Source organism: Lissotriton vulgaris, chromosome 8 (assembly GCF_964263255.1).
Source record: "Lissotriton vulgaris chromosome 8, aLisVul1.2, whole genome shotgun sequence".
Taxonomy (NCBI): Eukaryota; Metazoa; Chordata; class Amphibia; order Caudata; family Salamandridae; genus Lissotriton; species Lissotriton vulgaris.
Genome location: NC_141696.1, coordinates 1,102,173,240 through 1,102,179,117, shown reverse-complemented (window position 1 = coordinate 1,102,179,117; position 5,878 = coordinate 1,102,173,240). Strand labels below are relative to the sequence as shown.

General features: G+C 53.4%; 1 pseudogene; it reads right to left on the bottom strand.

The window, feature by feature from the left end:
• Positions 1-238: 238 nt before the first annotated feature.
• On the bottom strand, positions 239-1,416 carry LOC147698319 (ras-related protein Rab-39B pseudogene; annotated as a pseudogene).
• Between the last annotated feature and the right edge of the window lie 4,462 nt (positions 1,417-5,878).

Genomic DNA, 5,878 nt, shown 5'->3' with positions numbered 1-5,878 from the left:
GCTTTAAATGAAAGCTCACCTGCCAAATCACAGCACAAGCCATCCCTCAGGGCCTGCACCAAATATCTTGCTATTGCAACCCAGTCGAGTCCCAGACAGACAACCTCTTGAGCAAGTCACCCCAGCACTGAGCACTCTGCCAAGAACCCCATTCTATGCCAGTGGGGAGGCATCATTAGCACCCACCAGTGTCCTGTTCCCAAGAGCACTAGATATGACACTACTGGGACATTCACTCAGACCATCACACTAGCAGTGTCTTCAGCTAAACACCCCACTGGGGCCTCACTCCCACCATCCTTCCTGGTTCTCATCCTAGCAGCACAAAGAGGAAACCCCTTTAATTGAGATGGCCCAGCAGGCGGCACTTCGGTGGAAGGTTCTCCCTCCCACTTATACTAAAGTACATGGATTGTGGATACATAAAATTATAAAATAAATATTAAGAACAGTTTATAAAAAATGCTGTAGTGTAAACATCATCCCGACTGCACAGGCTTACCCCTCTTATTTATACAGCTGGAGGTGGTCCTCGCCACCTTGATTACAGTTATTGCTATCAATGTTCATTGCCAACTCTTCAACTTTCCCTCTTGGCACTACACTTCTTCACCAAGCGTCCGGTGCTAGCAACATGTGATGAACTGCACTTCTTTCCTAATAGCCTTCAATAGAAGTGTCCCAGCATTGTCCCACTCAGCACTGGCACTGGCTTGCAGTCTTTTCTTTCTTGGGAGTGAAGTTATGAACCCTAAAAACCACCTTCACTCCATCCCAGCCTTCAGAAGGGACAACCATACCTCGGTCTACAGCCCCATGGGTGACCGCATCATAGATTTTGGTTGCAAGGGTGTGGAATAGGTGGTCTACGTTTAAGTTGCTCTTGGCTGATGTTTCGATGTAGGTCATGCCCAGATGAGCAGCCCAGGCTGCAGCCTCCTCACTAGGCACAAGATAGCCAGAATCCCGGTCGCTTTTCTGTCCCACCAGCACAAAGACAGCCCGTTCGGAAAGCACATTCATGGCCTCCATATACCAGTCGTCCAAGGAAAGGAAGGTGGACCGATTACTCCGATCAAAGACCAGGAGAACACCAACAGCATTACGATAGAAAGACCGTGTAATGCACCTGAAGCGCTCCTGCCCCGCAGTGTCCCACATCTGCAGCTTGACCCGCACGCCGGGCGCCAGCGTCAGCATCTTCACGTGGAACTCCACGCCCAGGGTGCACACCGCCTGCTCCAGGAAGGACTTCTCGGTGTAGCGCTGCACCAGCGACGTCTTCCCCGCCGTGGCGTCCCCCAGCAGGATGACTCGGAACTGGTAGTGCCAGTCGGCGGCGCGGACGGGGGCAGGGGAGGTGCGGTGGTGGCAGTCCATGCCTGCAGAGCCAAGCGGTGTTTGTAGTGGTCCCATTCACTGCCTGCCTGTGGGGAGGGCCGGGGGCTCCAAACAACTCGACGAAGCCCCGCCCTCCCCACACTTCTAGCTCTGCCCACTCTCCCTGTTCCCCATGGCTTTCCTCTCTCTCTTTCGGACACCCCCACCCTTTCACCCGGGAAGATCGTGCTTGGCCTCCTCCTCCGCCTTCTTCCTCTGCAGGCCCCGGTCCGCCAGGGTCATCAGGTAGGCCCACACCTCGCTCCTCGGCCGGGGGGCACGAGCGGGCCCTGGGGGGGCCTGGAGCGGCCCGGGAGAGGTCCAGGCGGAGCCGCTGTGTCCCGCCCGCCTCCATGGAGCTGTGTCCAGGCTCAGCCTCCAGGAAAGAAGCGGGAGGGGGCGGGAAAGGGGGAGGAGAGAGCTGACGACGGCCGGCCGGGGCAGAAGGCGGGCATCAGAGAGAAGCGGGAGGGGGCGGGAAAGGGGGAGGAGAGAGCTGACGACGGCCGGCCGGAGCAGAAGACGGGCACCAGGAACAAGCGCGGGAGAGAACGAGGGGGGCGGGAGAGTACACGAACGGCGGGAGGGGGGCGGGAGAGGACGAGGGAGGCGGGAGAGTACACGAACGGCGGGAGGGGGGCGGGAGAGGACGAGGGAGGCGGGAGAGGGGCAGCTAGGAACAAATAAGGAGACCCGAGCAGCAAGGGAGGTGCCGGCAATGCCGGAACAGACTCGGGGGCGTTCCCGGCGTCACGTGACGTCGGCAAAAGCCAAAGAATCTCGGGAACGCCCCCGTGTCTGGTCCGGCATTGATGGACAGGCCCCTCGTCCAATGGCTAGGCTCCTTACTGTACTCAATAGATTTCTCTGGAGGAGGAGCCTAACGGCTCCGCCCCCCAGCGAAACCTAAAAAACACCACTAAAAATCACCTATCTCAAGTAGCCACTGAATTCCAGATGACAGTTGCCCTGCTCACCTCATACTGACTAGAAAAAACGGACTTCTGCCTCTTTTGCTTGCCCAAAAGATGGCTGCCTTAAATCTCATAGTCAGTAGAGTGTTTTGCCCTAATCAAAATGGCCGCTGCATCACCTGATGCAGGTACAGTGGCCTGAGTGTACCAAGATTGTTTCCTCAGTAAAGCCGGATTGGGAAGTAAGTAATCGACAAATTGCTCTTAAAAATCAGTGCACGAATAGCAAACTTAAATGCGCCCAATATATAACCCGGAATGAGGAAATTGAATCCTTCATGTTCCGTTACCAAAAGAAAAAAAATATTCTCTGTGATGCGAAGCGGAGTGTTAATTCAAACAGGCAATAAATAACCAAGCGCGCCCGAGGCGCTGCTAAAGACCGCCGTGCGAGTGCGAAAGCAGAGCAACGATCGCGTCCCGAGGCATTAAACAGCCCAAATTTCAATTATTAAAAAAAACATTAAAGGTGTTTCAAAAATAAACAAGCATTTACAATGCAACGGCCTCGCCTTTGCAAAAGTTAGAGCTATTGGCATTGTAAATGACAGCATTTTTATTTATGTGTTGGTTTTGAAAACAGATAAATAAATTGTATTGTCATTTACAATGCCAATAGCTTAATCTCTCGCAAATGTGAGACCTATTGCATTTGCACCCACACATACACACACAGAGCCACACACACACACAGAGCCACACACACACAGAGCCACACACGCAGGGCCACACACACACACACAGAGCCCACACACACACAGAGCCACACACACACACAGAGCCACACACACACACAGCCACACACACACATATAGCCACACGCACAGAGCCACACAGAGCCCCACACACACACAGATCCCCACACACACACACAGAGCCACCCACACACACACACTGAGCAGCCACACACAGAAACACACACACACACAGAGCCACACACAAAAACCCACAGAGCCACACACACAGAGCCACACACACATAGCCACACACACTAGCCACACACACAGACATAGCCACACACATAGCCACACACAGAGCCACACACACATACACAGAGCCCCAGAGCATAATTCCAAGAGCCAATGTAGTTTAAAAAATACTTGTGAAGAAGCATCCGGGGCACATTCGAGGCACTGACAGCTTATTGCTACCATGCGCCCGGCGGTCCATCACTGGATGCTGAGATAAACACCCTACGTCACGAGGCCGCCAGAGACCACAATAGTTTGTTTTGTACAAAAAACATAAACGTGATCTTTCAGAGATGCTACTTTTATCACACGCAGTTGTATTACACAAAAATAGCGCTGCAAGGTAACTGCAAGATGAAAATCCTAGCTTCAGAAAGCACCTAAAAAAGGGAACTATAATAAAAAGTGCAGCTTTCAAAGCTTGGGTAGAAGCTGCAGTATTCGCGGGCGAGAGACCTGTAGCTGCTGAAGGTCAAGGAGGCAGACCTGCGGGCACGTTGCTTTTTTACCCGCCCCAGAACTGGTGGCAACTGTAGCCCCGGGCCTCCACACCACTACATTGTGAAATAGTACGGTGCTTTCTGTGGAACTTCGTTCTTCTCTACGGGGACTTCCCCTCCGTTCTCTGGGGACCACGCGCCCATTACCCTCATGCGGCTCCTGCGAATAAAGAGAAAGAGCACACAGCATATTGGGAAAAGAAGTCCACCCATTCAAATTCCCCCAAAAAAGCACCAAACCACATCTACCTACCCCTACTGGAGCCAGTGGTAGACTGCAGCTCTCTGGCCCGCCCATGGGGGAGGGATAGCTGCATTGAAGGAGGAAGACGGGGCATAGTTAATTGGGATTTTTTGGGGAGCGTGTACGATGCTAACCAGCGATAACTACATGCTTTCCCTACTTGCATAACATACTCAGCTACTCACGCAGAGAAACCTAGCGCTTTTCCCTTATCGCGCAAACAACCCTCAACTGACAATGGGCGGCTTCACACAAAACCCGGAACCTCCATAACGCCCCGTAGAACCTCGCTAGTCATCCCCGAAACTCTGGCCCCTTCCTCCCTCTGAACTCCCCAGCCTTGCCGCTGCGGGCCTTGAGAGCGCTGGAACCTGCACACATTTAAAGGCCTCCAAAAGCGGCCGCCATGTGCTCTCTGCATCTTTCAAAACACCCGACCCAGGACTCTGATGCTGACCACTCAGCGCCCGCCCACTACGCACCCGGGGAGGAGGGAGCGCGCATGGCGGCTCGGGACAAAGATTCACGCGTGATCCCTCCACCGCCCCCAGCGAGGTGGATGCCTTGTGCCGCTTACTGAGATATACTCCCACAACACCGGGGCATGCACAAGCCGTGCCAGTAACACCAACTCTACCGGAGAAGACACCCCCTCTTGTCCGGGTACTACCCCCACCCTCGCTCACATACACTGTACACATACCAGAGCCGCCACACAACCTGCTGCAGAGGAGCTTTACGTAAGTGGCGCGAAGACAATATCATGTGACCAGACCCCAGGGTGACGCCCTCCCCCCACCAACCAGAAGAGGCCCTAGGGAGGGGGACATCCGCTATATTACCATAACTAATTGTGTCCCATGGTGGCGGTGCTGCCCACCGGACGCAGCACTCCCACCTCGGGCTACGCGTGTGCTCAGTGTCACCGCTGCCACTCAAGTCTGGCTACGCATTCTGCGCAACATATGTGCCTCACAGCGTGCTCTCCAAGGCTCCCGGACCCTTTCTCCAGTGTTGTACATGGGATCGCAAGAACAATGCACTTCCATACCCAATGTTTTTGCCTTTTCACACACCTAAGGGAAATGGCCCGCTCTTGAAATCTTGTTGTACCGTTTTTGTTATTGTCAGGATCGACATATTGAGTGATCAAAGCAAAATTGCTTAAAAACAAAATGACGCACCAACCGCCCGGTTTCTGTACAAGTATAACGATAGCAGTTGCCTGGATTAGAATGGGTTTAAAGTAAAATGTGTTCTGTTTTTTCTTTGGGGTGGTTCGGTGAGACTCGAGAGCAAAGAGTTTCCCTGCAGGAAAAAAGTGCAGCGTGAGTAAGAGCAGAAAGGAAACGCACGTGATGACCCCTTTGGAAAACAAGCGCTTGCCATTTAGGCCAGCCAATGGAGAAGAGGCGCAGCAGTTCAATTTGGTAGCTCACACTGGCATCAACCATGCAGGCCGCAATCAGCCTCCCGTCGCGTTCTTGGTGCTATCCCTCAGTACACGGCCACCAATGTCCCTCACGCAAAGTGGCCGCCTCGTGGGGATCAGGACTGTGGAGCCAATGGAGCTCACACTTCACATCAGGGAGTAGGATACAATGCAGGCAGTGTCTTTAGATGACTAAAGTTGATGAACTGTTTAACAGCATGGGGAATCGGCCACAAGGCTAGCGTGCACCCTCAGATGCAGACAAGCCCAGCACAGACGTGGCGCGGAAGTAAAATGGCGTCTTCAGTTTACTGAGCGCTCCTTTCCCATTACCACCCCATGCCTCACCTTGGAAAACAGGGCATGTGCGGCTATGT